This window comes from Scyliorhinus canicula, chromosome 16 (genome assembly GCF_902713615.1).
Source record: "Scyliorhinus canicula chromosome 16, sScyCan1.1, whole genome shotgun sequence".
NCBI lineage: Eukaryota > Metazoa > Chordata > Chondrichthyes > Carcharhiniformes > Scyliorhinidae > Scyliorhinus > Scyliorhinus canicula.
In genome coordinates, this window is record NC_052161.1 from 127,082,962 (window position 1) to 127,106,112 (window position 23,151).

Genomic DNA, 23,151 nt, shown 5'->3' on the forward strand with positions numbered 1-23,151 from the left:
TTCTATGAGGGAAGGAAACGACACTGGGAACTGCATCACAGGGAATGGAAATGACACTGGGAACTGTATCACAGCGAGTGGGGAAACGACACTGGGAACTGTATCACAGTGAGTGAGGGAAATTACACTGGGAACTGTGTCACAGCGAGAGGGGAAACGACACTGGGAACTGTATCACAGTGAGTGAGGAAACGACACTGGGAACTGTATCACAGTGAGTGAGGGAAATTACACTGGGAACTGTGTCACAGCGAGTGGGGGAAATGACACTGGGAACTGTATCACAGGGAATGGAAATGACACTGGGAACTGTATCACAGCGAGTGGGGAAACGACACTGGGAACTGTATCACAGTGAGTGAGGGAAATTACACTGGGAACTGTGTCACAGCGAGTGGGGGAAATTACACTGGAAACTGTATCACAGCGAGTGGGGGAAACGACACTGGGAACTGCATCACAGCGAGTGGGGGAAATTACACTGGAAACTGTATCACAGTGAGTGGGGAAACGACACTGGGAACTGTATCACAGCGAGTGGGGAAATTACACTGGGAACTGTATCACAGCGAGTGGGGAAATTACACTGGGAACTGTATCACAGCGAGTGAGGGAAATGGGAACTGTATCACAGCGAGTGGGGAAACGACACTGGGAACTGTATCACAGCGAGTGGGGAAACGACACTGGGAACTGTATCACAGCGAGTGGGGGGAAACGACACTGGGAACTGTATCACAGCGAGTGGGGAAACGACACTGGGAACTGTATCACAGCGAGTGGGGAAACGACACTGGGAACTGTATCACAGCGAGAGGGGGATTCGGCACTGGGAACTGTATCACAGCGAGTGGGGGGAAACGACACTGGGAACTGTATCACAGCGAGTGGGGGGAAACGACACTGGGAACTGTATCACAGCGAGTGGGGGAAACGACACTGGGAACTGTATCACAGCGAGTGGGGAAACGACACTGGGAACTGTATCACAGCGAGTGGGGGGAAACGACACTGGGAACTGTATCACAGCGAGTGGGGAAACGACACTGGGAACTGTATCACAGCGAGTGGGGAAACGACACTGGGAACTGTATCACAGCGAGAGGGGGATTCGGCACTGGGAACTGTATCACAGCGAGTGGGGGGAAACGACACTGGGAACTGTATCACAGCGAGTGGTGGAAACGAGACTGGGAACTGTATCACAGTGAGTGGGGGAGCAGCACTGGGAACTGTATCACAGCGAGTGGGGGAGCGACACTGGGAACTGTATCACAGCGAGTGAGGGAATGAAACTGGGAACTGTATCACAGTGAGTGGGGGAATTGACACTGGGAACTATATCACAGCGAGCGGGGGAACGACACTGGGAACTGTATCACAGCGAGTGGGGGAAACGACACTGGGAACTGTATCACAGGGAAGGGGGAAATGACACTGGGAACTGTATCATAGCGAATGGGTGAAATGACACTGGGAATTGTATCACAGGGAACGGGAGAACGACACTGGGACCTGTATCACAGCGAGTTTGGGAACGACACTGGGAACTGTATCACAGCGAGTGGGGAACGACACTGGGAACTGTATCACAGTGAATGGAATCAACACTGGGAACTGTATCACAGCGAATGGGGGCTCCAGCACTGGGAACTGTATCACAGCGAGTGGGGGAACGACACTGGGAACTGTATCACAGCGAGTGGGGGATTCGGCACTGGGAACAGTATCACAGCGAGTGGAGGAATGACACTGGGAACTGTATCACAGCGAGTGGGGAACGACACTGGGAACTGTATCACAGCGAGTGGAGGAACGACACTGGGAACTGTATCACAGCGAGTCTGGGAAACAACACTGGGAACTGTATCACAGCGAGTGGAGGAATGACACTGGGAACTGTATCACAGCGAGTGGAGAACGACACTGGGAACTGTATCACAGCGAGTGGAGAACGACACTGGGAACTGTATCACAGCGAGTGGAGGAACGACACTGGGAACTGCATCACAGCGAGTCTGGGAAACAACACTGGGAACTGTATCACAGCGAGTGGAGGAATGACACTGGGAACTGTATCACAGCGAGTCTGGGAAACAACACTGGGAACTGTATCACAGTGAATGGGGAAACAAACCTGGGAACTGTATCACAGGGAAGGGGGAAACGACACTGGGAACTGTATCACAGCGAGTGGGGGAAATGACACTGGGAACTGTATCACAGGGAAGGGGGAAACGACATTGGGAACAGTATCATAGCGAGTGGGTGAAATGACACTGGGAATTGTATCACAGGGAACGGGGGAACGACACTGGGAACTGTATCATTGCGAGTGGAAACGACACTGGGAACTGTATCACAGCGTGTGGGGGAACGACACTGGGAACTGTATCACAGCGAATGGGGGAACGACACTGGGAACTGTATCACAGCGAGTGGGGTAAATGACACTGGGAACTGTATCACAGTGAGTGGGGGAATGACACTGGGAACTGTATCACAGCGAGTGGGGGATTCGGCACTGGGAACTGTATCACAGCGAGTGGGGGAACGACACTGGGAACTGTATCACAGCGAGTCTGGGAAACAACACTGGGAACTGTATCACAGCGAGTGGGGAAACGACCCTGGGAACTGTATCACAGGGAAGGGGGAAACGACACTGGGAACTGTATCACAGCGAGTGGGCGAATTGACACTGGGAACTATATCACAGCGAGCCATCTAGTGTTGAAATGACTCTACTACATTTACATACATTGATGACGTATATCGATATCTGAATATCACTAAACGAGTGGGGGAAATTACACTGGTAGTTGTCTCACTTCGAGTGGGGGGAATGACACTGGCAGCTATATCACAGGGCAGCACGGTAGCATTGTGGATAGCACAATGGCGTCACAGCTCCAGGGTCCCAGGTTCGATTCCGGCTTGGGTCACTGTCTGTGCGGAGTCTGCACATCCTCCCCGTGTGTGCGTGGGTTTCCTCCGGGTGCTCCGGTTTCCTCCCACAGTCCAAAGATGTGCAGGTTAGGTGGATTGACCATAATAAATTGCCCTTAGTGTCAAAATTGCCCTTGGTGTTGGGTGGGGTTACTGGGTTATTGGGATAGGGTGGAGGTGTTGAACATGGCTAGGGTGCTCTTTCCAGGAGCCGGTGCAGACTCGATGGGCCGAAGGCCTACTTCTGCACTGTAAAAAAACATTCTATGAGGGAAGGAAACGACACTGGGAACTGCATCACAGGGAATGGAAATGACACTGGGAACTGTATCACAGCGAGTGGGGAAACGACACTGGGAACTGTATCACAGTGAGTGAGGGAAATTACACTGGGAACTGTGTCACAGCGAGAGGGGAAACGACACTGGGAACTGTATCACAGTGAGTGAGGAAACGACACTGGGAACTGTATCACAGTGAGTGAGGGAAATTACACTGGGAACTGTGTCACAGCGAGTGGGGGAAATGACACTGGGAACTGTATCACAGGGAATGGAAATGACACTGGGAACTGTATCACAGCGAGTGGGGAAACGACACTGGGAACTGTATCACAGTGAGTGAGGGAAATGACACTGGGAACTGTGTCACAGCGAGTGGGGGAAATTACACTGGAAACTGTATCACAGCGAGTGGGGGAAACGACACTGGGAACTGTATCACAGCGAGTGGGGGAAATTACACTGGAAACTGTATCACAGCGAGTGGGGAAACGACACTGGGAACTGTATCACAGCGAGTGGGGAAATTACACTGGGAACTGTATCACAGCGAGTGGGGAAATTACACTGGGAACTGTATCACAGCGAGTGAGGGAAATGGGAACTGTATCACAGCGAGTGGGGAAACGACACTGGGAACTGTATCACAGCGAGTGGGGAAACGACACTGGGAACTGTATCACAGCGAGTGGGGGGAAACGACACTGGGAACTGTATCACAGCGAGTGGGGAAACGACACTGGGAACTGTATCACAGCGAGTGGGGAAACGACACTGGGAACTGTATCACAGCGAGAGGGGGATTCGGCACTGGGAACTGTATCACAGCGAGTGGGGGGAAACGACACTGGGAACTGTATCACAGCGAGTGGGGGGAAACGACACTGGGAACTGTATCACAGCGAATGGGGGAAACGACACTGGGAACTGTATCACAGCGAGTGGGGAAACGACACTGGGAACTGTATCACAGCGAGTGGGGGGAAACGACACTGGGAACTGTATCACAGCGAGTGGGGAAACGACACTGGGAACTGTATCACAGCGAGTGGGGAAACGACACTGGGAACTGTATCACAGCGAGAGGGGGATTCGGCACTGGGAACTGTATCACAGCGAGTGGGGGGAAACGACACTGGGAACTGTATCACAGCGAGTGGTGGAAACGAGACTGGGAACTGTATCACAGCGAGTGGGGGGAAACGACACTGGGAACTGTATCACAGCGAGTGGTGGAAACGAGACTGGGAACTGTATCACAGTGAGTGGGGGAGCAGCACTGGGAACTGTATCACAGCGAGTGGGGGAGCGACACTGGGAACTGTATCACAGCGAGTGAGGGAATGAAACTGGGAACTGTATCACAGTGAGTGGGGGAATTGACACTGGGAACTATATCACAGCGAGCGGGGGAACGACACTGGGAACTGTATCACAGCGAGTGGGGGAAACGACACTGGGAACTGTATCACAGGGAAGGGGGAAATGACACTGGGAACTGTATCATAGCGAATGGGTGAAATGACACTGGGAATTGTATCACAGGGAACGGGAGAACGACACTGGGACCTGTATCACAGCGAGTTTGGGAACGACACTGGGAACTGTATCACAGCGAGTGGGGAACGACACTGGGAACTGTATCATAGTGAATGGAATCAACACTGGGAACTGTATCACAGCGAATGTGGGCTCCAGCACTGGGAACTGTATCACAGCGAGTGGGGGAACGACACTGGGAACTGTATCACAGCGAGTGGGGGATTCGGCACTGGGAACAGTATCACAGCGAGTGGAGGAATGACACTGGGAACTGTATCACAGCGAGTGGGGAACGACACTGGGAACTGTATCACAGCGAGTGGAGGAACGACACTGGGAACTGTATCACAGCGAGTCTGGGAAACAACACTGGGAACTGTATCACAGCGAGTGGAGGAATGACACTGGGAACTGTATCACAGCGAGTGGGGAACGACACTGGAACTGTATCACAGCGAGTGGAGAACGACACTGGGAACTGTATCACAGCGAGTGGAGGAACGACACTGGGAACTGCATCACAGCGAGTCTGGGAAACAACACTGGGAACTGTATCACAGCGAGTGGAGGAATGACACTGGGAACTGTATCACAGCGAGTCTGGGAAACAACACTGGGAACTGTATCACAGTGAATGGGGAAACAAACCTGGGAACTGTATCACAGGGAAGGGGGAAACGACACTGGGAACTGTATCACAGCGAGTGGGGGAAATGACACTGGGAACTGTATCACAGGGAAGGGGGAAACGACATTGGGAACAGTATCATAGCGAGTGGGTGAAATGACACTGGGAATTGTATCACAGGGAACGGGGGAACGACACTGGGAACTGTATCATTGCGAGTGGAAACGACACTGGGAACTGTATCACAGCGTGTGGGGGAACGACACTGGGAACTGTATCACAGCGAATGGGGGAACGACACTGGGAACTGTATCACAGCGAGTGGGGTAAATGACACTGGGAACTGTATCACAGTGAGTGGGGGAATGACACTGGGAACTGTATCACAGCGAGTGGGGGAAACGACATTGGGAATTGTATCACAGTGAGTGGGGGATTCGGCACTGGGAACTGTATCACAGTGAGTGGGGGAAACTACACTGGGAACTGTATCACAGCGAGTGGGGGAAATGACACTGGGAACTGTATCACAGCGAGTGGAGGACCGACACTGGGAACTGTATCACAGCGAGTGGGGGAGTCGACACTGGGAACTGTATCACAGGGAATGGAAATGACACTGAGAACTGTATCACAGCGAGTGAGAGAGTGACGCGGTGATCTGTATCACAGCGAGTGGGGAACCGACACTGGGAACTGTATCACAGCGAGTGAGGGAAACAACACTGGGAACTGTATCAGAGCGAGTGGGGGAATGACACTGTGAACAGTATCACAGCGAGTGGGAGAATTGACACTGGGAACTGTATCACCGGAAATGGAAACAACACTGGGAACTGTATCGCAGCGAGTTTGGGAATCGACACTGGGAACTGTATCACAGTGAGTGGGGAACAACACTGGGAACTGTGTCACAGCGAATGGGGGCTCCGGCACTGGGTACTGTATCACAGCGAGTGGGGGAACAACACTGGGAACTGTATCACAGCGAGTGGGGAACAACACTGGGAACTGTATCACAGCGAGTGAGGGAACAACACTGAGAACTATATCACAGCGAGTGGGGGAAATGGCACTGGGAACTGTATCACATCGATTGAGGGAATGAAACTGGGAACTGTATCACATCGAGTGGGGGAACGACACTGGGAACTGTATCACAGCGAGTGGGGGAGCGACACTGGGAACTGTATCACAGCGAGTGAGGGAAACAACACTGGGAACTGTATCACAGCGAGTGGGGGAAACGCACTGGGAACTGTATCACATCGATTGAGGGAATGAAACTGGGAACTGTATCACATCGAGTGGGGGAACGACATTGGGAACTGTATCACAGCGAGTGGGGGAGCGACACTGGGAACTGTATCACAGTGCGTGGGGGAGCGACACTGGGAACTGTATCACAGCGAGTGGGGGAGCGACACTGGGAACTGTATCACAGTGAGTGGGGGAGCGACACTGGGAACTGTATCGCAGCGAGTGGGGGAGCGACACTGGGAACTGTATCACAGCGAGTGGGGGAACGACACTGGGAACTGTATCACTGCAGGTTGTTATATTTTAATAATTTCTTATCTAAAATATATTTATTACTCTTGAATTCACCTGGATGATAAAATGACCAATAGTCTTCTTGTTGAAAGATGAACTATTTAATGAATAGTAAAATAATAACCTGAGTCCTTTTACTTAATACTAAACTAATAACTTAATACTAAACAATAAAGAATTAAAGTGCAATACAGACAACTATGTAACTATACACTTTTATAACAAACTCGTTCTAACTTCTCTCACTCTCGCTATTCTTTGTCTTGCTTGTTCACTGTTCTAATATCATCTGAATCATCTGACTTAGAAAAGGCGGGAAATGAGTTCTTACAGTCTCTGACTGTGAGCCATCTAGTGTTGAAATGACTCTACTACATTTACATGCATTGATCATTTATATTGATATCTGAATATCACTACACGAGTGGGGGAAATTACACTGGTAATTGTATCACAGCGAGTGCGGGGAATGACACTGGGAACTGTATCACAGGGAATGGAAATGACACTGGGAACTGTATCACAGTGAGTGGGGAAACAACACTGGGAACTGTATCACAGCAAGTGGGGGAACGACACTGGGAACTGTATCACAGCGAGTGGGGAACGACACTGGGAACTGCATCACAGCGAGTGGGGAACGACACTGGGAACTGTATCACAGCGAGTGGGGGATTCGGCACTGGGAACTATATCACAGCGAGTGGAGGAATGACACTGGAAACTGTATCACAGCGAGTGGGGAAACGACACTGGGAACTGTATCACAGGGAATGGAAACAAGACTGGGAACTGTGTCACAGCGAGTGGAAACGACACTGGGAACTGTATCACAGCGAGTGGAAACGACACTGGGAACTGTATCACAGCGAGTGGAAACGACACTCGGAACTGTATCACAGGGAGTGGGGAACGACACTGGGAACTGTATCACAGCGAGTGGGGAACGACACTGGGAACTGCATCACAGCGAGTGGGGGATTCGGCACTGGGAACAGTATCACAGCGAGTGGAGGAATGACACTGGGAACTGTATCACAGCGAATGCAGAACGACACTGGGAACTGTATCACAGCGAATGGAGAACGACACTGGGAACTGTATCACAGCGAGTCTGGGAAACAACACTGGGAACTGTATCACAGGGAAGGGGGAAACGACACTGGGAACTGTATCACAGCGAGTGGGGGAAATGACACTGGGAACTGTATCACAGGGAAGGGGGAAACGACAATGGGAACAGTATCATAGCGAGTGGGTGAAATGACACTCGGAATTGTATCACAGGGAAGGGGGAAACGACACTGGGAACAGTATCATAGCGAGTGGGTGAAATGACACTGGGAATTGTATCTCAGGGAACGGGGGAACGACACTGGGACCTGTATCACAGGGAAGGGGGGAACAACACTGGGAACTGTATCACAGCGAGTGTGGGAAATTACACTGGGAATTGTATCACAGGGAATGGGGGAACGACACTGGGACCTGTATCACAGGGAAGGGGGGAACAACACTGGGACCTGTATCACAGCGAGTGTGGGAAATTACACTGGGAACTGTATCACAGCGAATGGGGGAACGACACTAGGAACTGTATCACAGCGAGTCGGGGAAATTACACTGGGAACTGTATCACAGCGAGTGGGGTAAATGACACTGGGAACTGTATCACAGTGAGTGGAGGACCGACACTGGGAACTGTATCACAGGGAATGGAAACGACACTGAGAACTGTATCACAGCGAGTGAGAGAGTGACACGGTGATCTGTATCACAGCGAGTGGGGAACCGACACTGGGAACTGTATCACAGCGAGTGAGGGAATGAAACTGGGAACTGTATCACAGTGAGTGGGGAATGACACTGTGAGCTGTATCACAGCGAGTGGAGAATCGACACTGGGAACTGTATCACAGCGAATGGGGAATCGACACTGGGAACTGTATCACCGGAAATGGAAACGACACTGGGAACTGTATCGCAGCGAGTGGGGGAATCGACACTGGGAACTGTATCACCGGAAATGGAAACGACACTGGGAACTGTATCGCAGCGAGTGGGGGAATCGACACTGGGAACTGTATCGCAGCGAGTGGGGGAATCGACACTGGGAACTGTACCACCGGAAATGGAAACGACACTGGGAACTGTATCGCAGCGAGTGGGGGAATCGACACTGGGAACTGTATCGCAGCGAGTGGGGGAATGAAACTGGGAACTGTATCACAGCGAATGGGGGAATCGACACTGGGAACTATATCACAGCGAGTGGGGGAAATGGCACTGGGAACTGTATCACATCGAGTGAGGGAATGAAACTGGGAACTGTATCACAGCGAGTGGGGAAACGACACTGGGAACTGTATCACAGTGACTGGGGGAACGACACTGGGAACAGTATCAGAGCGAGTGGGGAAACAACACAGGGCACTGTATCACAGCGACTGGGGGAACGACACTGGGAACTGTATCACCGGGAATGGAAACGACACTGGAAACTGTATCACAGCGAGTGGGGGAAACGACACTGGGAACTGTATCAAAGTGAGTGGGGGAATGACACTGGGAACTGTATCACAGCGAGTGGGGAAACGACACTGGGAACTATATCACCGGGAATGGAAACGACACTGGGAACTGTATCACAGCGAGTGGGGGAAACGACACTGGGAACTGTATCACAGTGAGTGGGGGAATGACACTGGGAACTGTATCACAGCGAGTGGGGAAACGACACTGGGAACTATATCACCGGGAATGGAAACGACACTGGGAACTGTATCACAGCGAGTGGGGGAAACGACACTGGGAACTGTATCAAAGTGAGTGGGGGAATGACCTTGGGAACTGTATCACAGCGAGTGGGGAAACGACACTGGGAACTGTATCAAAGTGAGTGGGGGAATGACACTGGGAACTGTATCACAGCGAGTGGGGAAACGACACTGGGAACTATATCACCGGGAATGGAAACAACACTGGGAACTGTATCACAGCGAGTGGGGGAAACGACACTGGGAACTGTATCACAGCGAGTGGGGAAACGACACTGGGAACTGTATCACAGCGAGTGAGGGAAATGAAACTGGGAACTGTATCACAGCGAGGGGGGGAGCGACACTGGGAACTGTATCATAGCGAGTGGAAAGGACACTGGGAACTGTATCACAGCGAGTGGGGAACGACACTGGGAACTGCATCACAGCGAGTGAGGAACGACACTGGGAACTGTATCACAGCGAGTGGGGGAAATGACACTGGGAACTGTATCACATCGAGTGGGGGAATGAAACTGGGAACTGTATCATAGTGAGTGGGGGAATGACACTGTGAACTGTATAACAGTGAGTGGGGAACGACACTGGGAACTGTATCACCGCGAGTGGGGGAAATGACTCTGGGAACTGTATCACAGCGAGTGGGGGAACAACACTGGGAACTGTATCACAGCGAGTGGGGAAACGACACTGAGAACTGTATCACAGCGATTGGGTACGACACTGGGAACCGTATCACAGTGAGTGGGGGAATGACACTGTGAACTGTATCACAGCGAGTGGGGAAACGACACTGGGAACTGTATCACAGCGAGTGGGGGAAATGACTCTGGGAACTGTATCACAGCGAGTGGGGGAACAACACTGGGAACTGTATCACAGCGAGTGGGGAAACGACACTGAGAACTGTATCACAGCGATTGGGTACGACACTGGGAACCGTATCACAGTGAGTGGGGGAATGACACTGTGAACTGTATCACAGCGAGTGGGGAAACGACACTGGGAACTGTATCACAACGAGGGGGGAGCGGCACTGTTAACTGTATCACAGCGAGGGGGGAGCGACACTGGGAACTGTATCACAGTGATTGGGGTAACAACACTGGGAACTGTATCACAGTGAGTGGGGAATGACACTGGGAACTGTATCACAGCGAGTGGGGGAACTAAACTGGGAACTGTATCACAGTGAGTGGGGGAATGACACTGGGAACTTTATCACAGCGATTGGGGGAATGACACTGGGAACTGTATCACAGCGAGTGGGGGAATGACACTGGGAACTGTATCACAGCGAGTGGGGTAAATGACATTGGGAACTGTATCACAATTAGAGGGGGAATCGACACTGGGAACTGTATCACAGCGAGTTGGGGAACGACACTGGGAACTGTATCACAGCGAGTTGGGGAACGACACTGGGAACTGTATCACAGGGAATGGGGAACGACACTGGGAACTGTATCACAGTGAGTGGAATCAACACTGGGAACTGTATCACAGCGAATGGGTTCTTCGGCACTGGGTACTGTATCACAGCGAGTGGGGAACAACACTGGGAACTGTATCACAGCGAGTGTGGGAATCGACACTGGGAACTGTATCACAGCGAGTGGGGGAAACGACACTGGGAACTGTATCACAGCGAGTGGGGGAAACGACACTGGGAACTGTATCACAGCGAGTGGGGATTCGAGACTGGGAACTGTATCACAGTGAGTGGGGGATTCGACACTGGGAACTGTATCACAGCGAGTGAGGGAAACGACACTGGGAACTGTATCACAGCGAGTGTGGGATTCGACACTGGGAACTGTATCACAGCGAGTGGGGGATTCGACACTGGGAACTGTATCACAGCGAGTGAGGGAAACGACACTGGGAACTGTATCACAGCGAGTGAAGGAAACGACACAGGGAACTGTATCACAGTGAGTGGGAGAATCGACACTGAGAACTGTATCACAGCGAGTGAAGGAAACGACACTGGGAACTGTATCACAGCGAGTGAGGGAAACAACACTGGGAACTGTATCAGAGCGAGTGGGGGAAACAACACTGGGAACTGTATCACATCGAGTGGAAACGACAATGGAAACTGTATCACAGCGAGTGGAAACGACAATGGAAACTGTATCACAGCGAGTGGAAACGACAATGGAAACTATCACAGCAAGTGGAAACGACAATGGAAACTGTATCACAGCAAGTGGAAACGACAATGGGAACTGTATCACAGCGAGTGGAAACGACAATGGAAACTGTATCACGGCGAGTGGAAACGACACTGGGAACTGTATCACAGCGAGTGGGGGATTCGGCACTGGGAACTGTATCACCAAGTCTACATGAGGAATGGAAGTGTCTGACAGGGAATCGCAGTGGACTGGCCATGTGTGCAAACAGGTGCAGCAAAGAAATCGCTCAGTGACGTTCATATTACGAGCGCAGTAAACATTGACATGTTCAGCTCTCCATGCAATTCAACTTTAAACATCGATAGTTCAATATCAGTTACCCCCCCCCCCCCCCCCTATTGACAGCAGATGATCAAAGGGTCACTGATAGCTCAGCTCTGAGGTTTATTAAACAGCCGGCTCCCAGGAGGGGAAACAAAAGAATCTGAGTTTGTCTCTTGTTTAATAAGAATGGAGTTGTAGATAGGGGGATGTAATCCTTGTCTCACTGTCGGAATTGCTCAAGCACAAACAGTGATGTGAACTGCTGCTGTCTTTCCTGCTATCAGCCTTTCTCACTTCTGGCTGGCTAGAGTAAGCGATGCAGAACATGACGGAGCTGCCGGCAGCTGGAGATGTCGGCAGCCCCCAGCAGCGTTTAAAGGAGGTTTTAGCAATTACAGGTTGGGGGAATTGGTGAGGGGCAGGGGTTGGTTTAGCAAGTATGGCTGAGGGTTGGATTGTCCACCTTCCTGCGTTGCCCTGGACTCTCCAGCAATTAAAAATTAACCTCCTGCTCCGGGCAAATACCCGAGTGAAAAATCTCAGTGGTGCATTCCAAAAATTATGGTTGGAATCTTCTCCGAAGGGCAGCAGGGCAGCACATGTGGCTAGCACTGTGGCTTCACAGCGCCAGGGTCCCAGGTTCAATTCCTCGCTGGGTCACTGTCTATGCGGAGTCTGCACGTCCTCCCCGGTGTGTGCGTGGGTTTCCTCCGAGTGCTCCCGTTTCCTCCCACAGTCCAAAGATGTGCAGGTTAGGGAGATTGGCCATGATGAATTGCCCCTTAATGACCAAAACAGTTAGGGGGGGGTTATTAGGTTAGGGGATAGGGTGGAAGTGAGGGCTTAAGTGGGTCGGTGCAGACTCGATGGGCCGAGTGGTCTCCTTTGAACTGTGTGTTCTATGTTCTCACGAACGCAAATGGCAACATGGGCGCATAATCCCAATGAGGTCAAGAGTGAGATTCTCGCTGGTGGGATCTCACTATGTGATCATCCATAGAATGTATCTCAGAATATAAAAACAGACAGTAAAAGTTTTTACAAATATATAAGACAAAAAAGAGTGGCTAAGGTAAATATTGGTCCTTTAGAGGATGAGAAGGGAGTTTTAATAATGGGAAATGAGGAAATGGCTGAGGAACTGAACAGGTTTTTTGGGTCGGTCTTCACAGTGGAAGACACAAATAACATGCCAGCGACTGATAGAAATTAGGTTATGACAGGTGAGGACCTTGAGAGGATTGTTATCACTAAGGAGGGAGTGATGGGCAAGCTAATGGGGCTAAAGGTAGACAAGTCTCCTGGCCCTGATGGAATGCATCCCAGAGTGCTAAAAGAGATGGCTAGGGAAATTGCAGATGCACTAGTGATAATTTACCGAAATTCACTAGACTCTGGGGTGGTCCCGGTGGATTGGAAATTAGCAAACGTGACGCCACTGTTTAAAAAAGGAGGTAGGCAGAAAGCAGGAAATTATAGGCCAGTGAGTTTAACTCCGGTAATAGGGAAGATGCTGGAATCTATCATCAAGGAAGAAATTGCGAGGCATCTGGATAGAAATTGTCCCATTGGGCAGACGCAGCATGGGTTCGTAAAAGGCAGGTCATGCCTAACTAATTTAGTGGAATTTTTTGAGGACATTACCAGTGCAGTAGATAACGGGGAGCCGATGGATGTGGTATATCTGGATTTCCAGAAAGCCTTTGACAAGGTGCCACACAAAAGGTTGCTGCATAAGATAAAGATGCATGGCATTAAGGGTAAAGTAGTAGCATGGATAGAGGATTGGTTAATTAATAGAAAGCAAAGAGTTGGGATAAATGGGTGTTTCTCTGGTTGGCAATCAGTAGCTAGTGGTGTCCCTCAGGGATCCGTGTTGGGCCCACAATTGTTCACAATTTACATTGATGATTTGGAGTTGGGGACCAAGGGCAATGTGTCCAAGTTTGCAGATGACACTAAGATGAGTGGTAAAGCGAAAAGTGCAGAGGATACTGGAAGTCTGCAGAGGGATTTGGATAGGTTAAGTGAATGGGCTCGGGTCTGGCAGATGGAATACAATGTTGACAAATGTGAGGTTATCCATTTTGGTAGGAATAACAGCAAACGGGATTATTATTTAAACGATAAAATATTAAAGCATGCCGCTGTTCAGAGAGACTTGGGTGTGCTAGTGCATGAGTCACAGAAGGTTGGTTTACAAGTGCAACAGGTGATTAAGAAGGCAAATGGAATTTTGTCCTTCATTGCTAGAGGGATGGAGTTTAAGACTAGGGAGGTTATGTTGCAATTGTATAAGGTGTTAGTGCGGCCACACCTGGAGTATTGTGTTCAGTTTTGGTCTCCTTGAGAAAGGACGTACTGGCGCTGGAGGGTGTGCAGAGGAGATTCACCAGGTTAATCCCAGAGCTGAAGGGGTTGGATTATGAGGAGAGGTTGAGTAGATTGGGACTGTACTCGTTGGAATTTAGAAGGATGAGGGGGGATCTTATAGAAACATTTAAAATTATGAAGGGAATAGATAGGATAGATGCGGGCAGGTTGTTTCCACTGGCGGGTGACAGCAGAACTAGGGGGCATAGCCTCAAAATAAGGGGAAGTAGATTTAGGACTGAGTTTAGGAGGAACTTCTTCACCCAAAGGGTTGTGAATCTATGGAATTCCTTGCCCAGTGAAGCAGTTGAGGCTCCTTCATTACATGTTTTTAAGGTAAAGATAGATAGTTTTTTGAAGAATAAAGGGATTAAGGGTTATGGTGTTCGGGCCGGAAAGTGGAGCTGAGTCCACAAAAGATCAGCCATGATCTAATTGAATGGCGGAGCAGGCTCGAGGGGCCAGATGGCCTACTCCTGCTCCTAGTTCTTATGTTCTTATGTTCTTATAGCATCCCACCCCCCACCCTCGGCATTTATGCAACAAGAATCCATGGGAACCTCATTTCAATCTCTTTAGCAGGAATCTCCGCTCTCTCGTCGGCCCCGCAGTGGGATTTCCACCCTCGTCAGGGCAACATCCCGTCAGCAAGGTTTACAACAGGGTTTTTGCCATGTGAACCAGGCAAAGAGACCACGCTGGGGAGAGCACAGGTTGAGAATGGACCCTGGGGCAGAAGGACATTTCCTGGCAATATGCTGGCACTGTTCTAACAGTAGAGGGCCCAAACTCCATTCTAACAGGACAGGGCACAGGCCCCACTCTAACAGGACAGGCCCCAAACTCCATTCTAACAGGACAGGGCACAGGCCCCACTCTAACAGGACAGGGCCCAAACTCCATTCTAACAGGACAGGGCACAGGCCCCACTCTAACAGGACAGGCCCCAAACTCCATTCTAACAGGACAGGGCCCAAACTCCACTCTAACAGGACAGGGCCCAAACTCCATTCTAACAGGACAGGGCACAGGCCCCACTCTAACAGGACAGGGCCCAAACTCCTATTCTAACAGGACAGGGCACAGGCCCCACTCTAACAGGACAGGGCCCAAACTCCATTCTAACAGGACAGGGCACAGGCTCCACTCTAACAGGACAGGGCACAGGCCCCACTCTAACAGGACAGGGCCCAAACTCCACTCTAACAGGACAGGGCCCAAACTGCATTCTAACAGGACAGGGCACAGGCCCCACTCTAACAGGACAGGGCCCAAACTCCATTCTAACAGACCAGGGCCCAGACCCCATTCTAATAGGACAGACCCCAGAAGCCATTGCAACAGTACTGAGCCCAGACCCCACTGCAACAGGACAGGGGCTCGACCCCTTTCTAACAGGACAGGGCCCAGATTCCACTCTAACAAGACAGGGCCCAAACTCCACTCTAACAGGACAGGGCTCAAACTCCACTCTAATAGGACAGGGCCCAAACTCCACTCTAACAGGACAGGGCCCAAACTCCATTCTAACAGGACAGGGCCCAGAATCCATTCTAACAGGACAGGGCCAAAACTCCATTCTAACAGGACAGGGTACAGGTCCCACTCTAACAGGACAGGGCACAGGCCCCACTCTAACAGGACAGGGCACAAACTCCATTCTAACAGGACAGGGCCCAAACTGCATTCTAACAGGACAGGGCCCAAACTCCATTCTAACAGGTCAGGGCCCAAACTGCATTCTAACAGGACAGGGCCCAAACTCCACTCTAACAGGACAGGGCCCAGAATCCATTCTAATAGGACAGGATCCAGACCCCATTCTAACTGGACAGGGCCCAGACCCCACTCTAACAGGACAGGGCCCAGACCCCACTCTAACAGGACAGGGCCCAGACCCAATTCTAACAGGACAGGGCCCAGACCTCACTCTAACAGGACAGGGCCCAGACCCTATTCTAATTGGACAGGACCCAGACCTCACTCTAATAGCCATGATGTGGAGATGCCGGCGTTGGACTGGGGTGAGCACAGTAAGAAGTGTTACAACACCAGGTTAAAGTCCAACAGGTTTGTTTCAAACACGAGCTTTCGGAGCACGGCTCCTTCTTCAGGTGAAGAAGGAGCCGTGCTCCGAAAGCTCGTGTTTGAAACAAACCTGTTGGACTTTAACCTGGTGTTGTAAGACTTCTTACTGTGCTCACTCTAATAGGACAGGGCCCAGACCCCACTCTAACAGGCCAGGGCCCAGACCCAATTCTAACAGGACAGGGCCCAGACCCTATTCTAATTGGCCAGGGCCCAGACCCTATTCTAATTGGACAGGGCCCTGACCAGATTCTAATTGGACAGGGCCCAAACCACGGGCACGATTCCCCGACCCCCGCCAAGCCAGAGAATCGGCGGGGGGCCCGCGAAATGCGCCACGCCGCCCCAACGCCGGGACGCCATTCTCCCAGCTCTGAAAAAAAGGGCAGGAGCACATGGCGCCTGGCGGCATGGAGGATCACCGCAAACGGCCGTAGTGGCGATCCTCTGGCGGCGCCGCGATTCTCTGGCCCGGACGGGCCAAGCGGCCGGCCGGAAAAATCCAAGTCGTGCCGGCGCCGTTCTAACATGCTCTGGGCCAGCGGGACCTCGGGGTGGAAGGGTCCGGGGACGGCCTGTGGGGGGGGGGGGGGGGGGGGGGGGGTCCAACCCTGGGGAGGGCCTCTGTAGTGGCCTGGTCCACGATCGGGGCCCAGCAATCGGCCGGCCGGCCTCTCTGTCGGGGGGGCCTCTGCTGGATCCCTGCGCTATTTGGTGTCGGGGTCGGTGCGGGGAAGAAGGCCACTGCCAAAGAGCTAACGTTTCGAATCCAGATGACCATTGATCAAAGCTTAGAATCGGGTCTGCGCTTTGACGAAGGGTCAACTGGACTCGAAACATCAGCCCTTTTCTCTCCTGACAGATGCTCCCAGACCTGCTGAGATTTTCCAGCCTTTTCTCTTTTGCTTCCACACTCTAACAGGACAGGTCTCAGATTTTATGCTAAGTTCTAAAATAAAACAAAGTCCAGCTGGAAAAATCACAGCCGGTCTCAACAGGAACACTCTGAAGAAGAGGGCTATCCCACCCAAAATTATTCACCCAATTTTGCTCTTCACAGAATTTGCCAGACCTGTTGATTATTTCCAGCATTTACTGTATCTATTTCATTCTAACTTTGCTGATCTCATCCTGGTGCTGGGTGTGTGGGGAGAGAGTGTTGTGTGTGGGAGGATGTGCATGTTTGTGTGGGAGACCATTTTTTGATTCATTGGCTGTGGGCGTCTCTGGCTGGGATAGCATTTATTGCCTTGAACGGCCAATTGAGAGTCAACCATGGAGGCTAGAGCAAGTAAGGATAGCAGATTTCCTTGTCCAAAGTACATTAGTGAATGAGGCGGGTTTTTAACAACAATCCACAATTCTTTCACGGTCATCACTAGACTTTTGCCGCGGTCAGATTGATGGCGGCGCAGTGGTTAGCACTGCTGCCTCACGGCGTCGAGGTCCCAGATTCGATCCATGCTCCGGGTCACTGTTCATGTGGAGTTTCCACGTTCTTCCAGTGTCTGCGTGGGATTCGCCCCCACAACCCAAAGATGTGCAGGTTAGGTGGATTGGCCATGCTAAATTGCCCCTTAATTGGAAAAAATTAATTGAGTCATCTAAATTCATATTTTAAAAAAAGACCCATTACACTAAAAGGAGAGCAGAAATCCAGAAGGATTAGCATTATTTGACATCTCTACCTGAGACAGGGGGGAGCTGATACTAGGATGAGTTGATGGAGTTCTGGGAAGACTGAAATGGGAACAGGTTCGCTGCTTCACCAGAACTTCCCTCTTCCACCGAAGATGTACCGGGGGCAGGAGAGAGGTCTTCAGTAAGTGTGCCACACACGAGACTTGTATCAAAGGTCAGAGTGTACAGAGTCAGGGGGTCACGTAGCAAACAGATTGAAAGAGGACCTCAAAAGTCAGGCGAATCAGAATACAGGTGGGAGATAGGGAACGCAGTGGAGTGGTGCAACGACAACAATCTATCCCTCAGTGCCAGCAAAACTAAAGAGCTGGTCATTGACTTCAAGAAGCTAAGTACTGTACACATCCCTGTCTGCATCAACGGGGCCAAGGTGCAGATGGTTAGCAGCTTCAAATTCCTAGGGGTACACATCACCAAAGATCTGTCCTGGTCCACTCACGTCAACGCCAACACCAAGAAGGCACAACAAGAGTTACAAAGCCAGACTCAGAGTGTGGACAGGGGCAAACCCCTAATCCAGCTCCTTGCCTGCTCCAAAAACCAATTCAAATTGAATGCAATTCATGGTCCCCACAAGAGAGACATACCTGATCCAGGCATTACACCTGACCTCACGCTCATCTTTGCCAAAAATGCCAGGAAACTAAGAAAAATCGGCATGACCACACTAACTCTTACCAACTTTTACAGATGCACCATAGAAAGCATCCTATCTGGCTGCATCACAGCCTGGTAAGGCAACTGCTCGGTCCAAGACCGCAAGAAACTTCAGAGTCGTGAACACTGCCCAGTCCATCACACGAACCTGTCTCCCATCCATTGACTCCGACTACACCTCCCGCTGCCTGGGGAAAGCAGGCAGCATAATCAATCAAAGACCCCTCCCACCCGGCTTACTCACCCTTCCAACTTCTTCCATCAGGCAGGAGATACAAAAGTCTGAGAACACACACAAACTGGTTCAAAAACAGCTTCTTCCCCGCTGTTAGCAGACCCGCAAACGACCCTCTTGTGGACTGACCTGATTAATACTACACCCCTATGTGCTTCACCCGTGTCGGTGTCTATGTATTTATCGTGTGTACCTTGTGCTGCCCTATTATGTATTTTATTTTTATTTTATTTTCATGTACTAAATGATCTGTTTGAGCTGCTTGCAGAACAGTACTTTTCGCTGTACCTCGGTACACGTGACAATAAACTCAAATCCAGTGCAAAAGGCAAAGGGCAGGATTTAAGAGAAGTTAATGGGCCTAGTGGAAGGTTGGACACGTGGTATTGGACTGGATTGCTTACTTGGACGGTGGAGTCACCAGAGACATAAATGATCCCTTCTCAGGAATTGGAAGTATAAATGTCCAAATATACGCAGATGTCACCATATTGGGACAGCACGGTGGCACAGTGGTTAGCACTGCTGCCTACGGCGCTGAGGACCCGGGTTCGAATCCCGGCTCTGGGTCACTGTCCGTGTGGAGTTTGCACATTCTCCCCGTGTCTGCGTGGGTTTCGCCCCCACAACCCAAAGATGTGCAGTGTAGGTGGATTGGCCACGCTAAATTGCCCCTTAATTGGAAAAAAATAATTGGGTACTCTAAATTTAAAAAAAAGATGCCACCATATTGCTAGTGGGGGGGGGGAGGAAAGGTAGGGAGAAGGGAGGGATTCCAAAACAACTTGGAGGCTGCACCAAAACACAGGAAGACAAAAAAAAACACAGGCTGACGGAGTGGGTGGGTAAGTGGGAGATTAAATTGGGTGCAGCAATGTGTGAGATGGTTTGTTTTGGTGGGAGGAACAAAAGAGATAATTTACTGCTCGCAAAGAAAGAAAACAAACGGGGGAGAATAACAAAGAGATCCAGGAAAGCAGAAATCTCTGAAAGAGGGGGCAGTGAGGCCCTTATAGAGTGTTGTGTGGGGGGGGACTGGAATTCATTTCTGGAATGGAAAACCTTCAAAGTTACGGCGAACCTTGATCTGACCTCTTTGGGAGGGCCGCGCACAGAGACGGTCCCCATACGACTGAAATTAGATTGGGCGAAGTGTAGAGAAGATTTACAAGGAGGCTTCAGGAATCAACACAACCAACAGGAACAGCCTGGGCTGTTTCCTCTGGAAAAGTGTCAAGGTGCAGCGGGCCTTCAATAGTCAACATGCCTGAGAGGGTGGACATGGAGAAACAGGTTCTGCCACCTATAGCTAAATTCAGACAAGGGGTACACAGGTAAGATGGTCACCAACAGGTAAAATAGAGACTTGAGGAGGGATCATTCTTGACAGTGGTGATAATGTGGAAGAGGGGAGTGATTGAAGAAAATTGCACTGATGTATTTCAGGGGATGTGTACATAAGGGAGAAGAAAGTATAAGAATATGGACAAGGGGCCATGAAGGTGAGGGCAGGCTAATGTGGAGTCCAATACATTTGGGTGAATGGTCTGTTTTAGAGACATATTGGGCTGGATTCTCCGCTTTTTAAAAATAAATTTAGAGTAGCCAATTACTTTTCTTTTCCAATTGAGGGACAATTTAGCGTGGCCAATCAACCTAACCAGCACATCCTTGACAGACACGGGGAGAATGTGCAAACTCCACACAGACAGTAACCCAGGGCCGGGATTCGAACCTGGGACCTCAGCGCCGCAGACCCAGTGCTAACCACTGCGCCACATGCCACCCCTCGGATTCTCCGCTTTGGAGACTAAGTCCCCAAGCCGGTGTGAAAGCAATGGTCTTTTACGTCAGGAAAACTGGCGTAAAATGGCCACCGATTCACCGTTTTGCTGGGGGCTGGTAGGGAGACAGTGTGGAGCTCGCAGCTCGAACTGCCGATACAGCCCGGAGCATTTCTGGGTTTGCGGCTGCACGTGCGCATGGCGGAGGCCTGCAGCGGCCGTTCCATGTTCCATGGCGGACTTACCCACGGACCTCGACTGCCAAAGGTGTGCCCCCCTTCGGCCGCTCGCGCGGCCCGCACCGCCCGCCCACGGTGACCCCGGCCCTCTATGAAGCCTCCCCTACCCGTCGATCGGCCCTCCCCCGGCGGGCCCGGACCAAGTCTGCAGCCTCCACGCCGAATTCACAAACTGCGTGAGCACACGTAACCCACGCCGTGGGGAACTCGGCCGGTCGGTGACGGAGCATCGCGGGGCGGGTCTCAGGCAATAGCCTGAGGCGCTGGATAATCAGCGCTGCGTACTCCTGGATTACGCTGCTTTTCGGGGGGGGGGGGCGGAGAATTAAAAAAACGGTGCCACTCTCGATTTCTCCGCCCTGTTGCCGAACGCGATTTCGGCGTCGGGGAGGGGCAGATCCAGCCCATCATGTACAATGTAATCCCAGCTGGGAGGAGGGGAGGGTAGATTGTTACAATATTTTTTTTAATTTTAGAGTGCCCAATTCATTTTTGATCCAATTAAGGGGCAATTTAGCGTGGCCAATCCACCTACCCTGCACATCTTTGGGTTCTGGGGGGCAAAACCCACGCAGACACGGGGAGAATGTGCAAACTCCACACGGACAGTGACCCAGAGCCGGGATTGAACCTGGGACCTCGGTGCCGTGAGGCAGCAGGGCTAACCCACTGCGCCACCGTGCTGCCCTTTTTACAATTTATTTTAAAATAAACGCAAGTTCGCACAAGTCCATGCATAGTGCTAACGATGATTAGCGAGATAAACAGAGCAACAAGAATCAATAATTAGCACATTTCACTCCACACCACCCTCCCCACCATTACCACCAACTCACCGTTAACAGGCCCAGGCAGTGGGCGACCAAGGCGGTTGTCTGGGGCTATATGCAGGGCCGGGTGTCCCTGGGGAGGGAACATATGCGGTGTCCACGGACAGCCTTGAGGCCTTCCGGGCACCGGTGGGCACTGCAGGGGCTGGATTTGCTTTATCGGCCCCACCTCTCACATTTTGATTTGATGTCGATACTTTTCCGTTGTGCCTTGTTATTTCTGGGCAGCTCCAGGAGCGGCTCCTTTTAATTTTCCCCTGAGTTTGTTTCTGTTATTCTATTAAGTTGATTGGACCCTCAAATAAGTCACCGCCTCACTCCCATCCCCCAATCCACACGACGGGAAACAGGCCCGAATATGCAGAGTGCGCGCGGCTGTCCTGCTCTCGCCCAATCACCAGCGGGTATTGGAGAATCACCAACACCGGGGGGGGCTGCGGTTTGGCACACTCACATCGCAGAGCAACTAATTGACAAAATTGCTGCTTCATTGGAAACGGGCGTGGCGACTAGTTCACTCTGCCCCTCCCCCTGCACCCCTCGCTCTGAGGTACGACCTTTGGCTGATGAGGTGGGGGAGCCAGGGGGCCACACGCACTGTTCCTGGGAACAGGTTACTCCCCACCCCCAGACCCAGGACGACGACAACAATAACCTGCATTGATGTAGCCCCTTTTGTAGAGTAAAACACCCCAGAGCGCTTCACAGGAATGATATCAAACAAGAATTCAACACCGAGTTTGAAGAGGAGACACTAGGGTCAAACTGGCAGGGTTTACGGAGCATTTCAGGGGAGGATCGATAGCGAGAAATCAGCAAGAGATTTCAGGAGGGAACCGGCACCTCGGCAGCTGTGCAGCGGTTAAATAATAATAATCTTTATTGTCACAAGTGGACTTACATTAACGCTGCAATGAAGTTACTGTGAAAAGCCCCGAGTCGTCACATTCTGGCGCCTGTTCGAATACACTGAGGGAGAATTCAGAATGTCCAATTCACCTACCCTGCACATCTTTGGACCATGGGAGGAAACCGGAGCGCCCGG

The 23,151-nt window shown here is 51.2% G+C and overlaps 1 protein-coding gene across 1 annotated transcript in view; it reads right to left on the bottom strand.

Moving 5' to 3' along the window:
• The window catches only part of plch2a (phospholipase C, eta 2a), a 312,536-nt gene that overhangs the window by 287,608 nt on the left and 1,777 nt on the right, over positions 1–23,151 (bottom strand). The gene's annotated exons all lie outside the window — the stretch shown is intronic.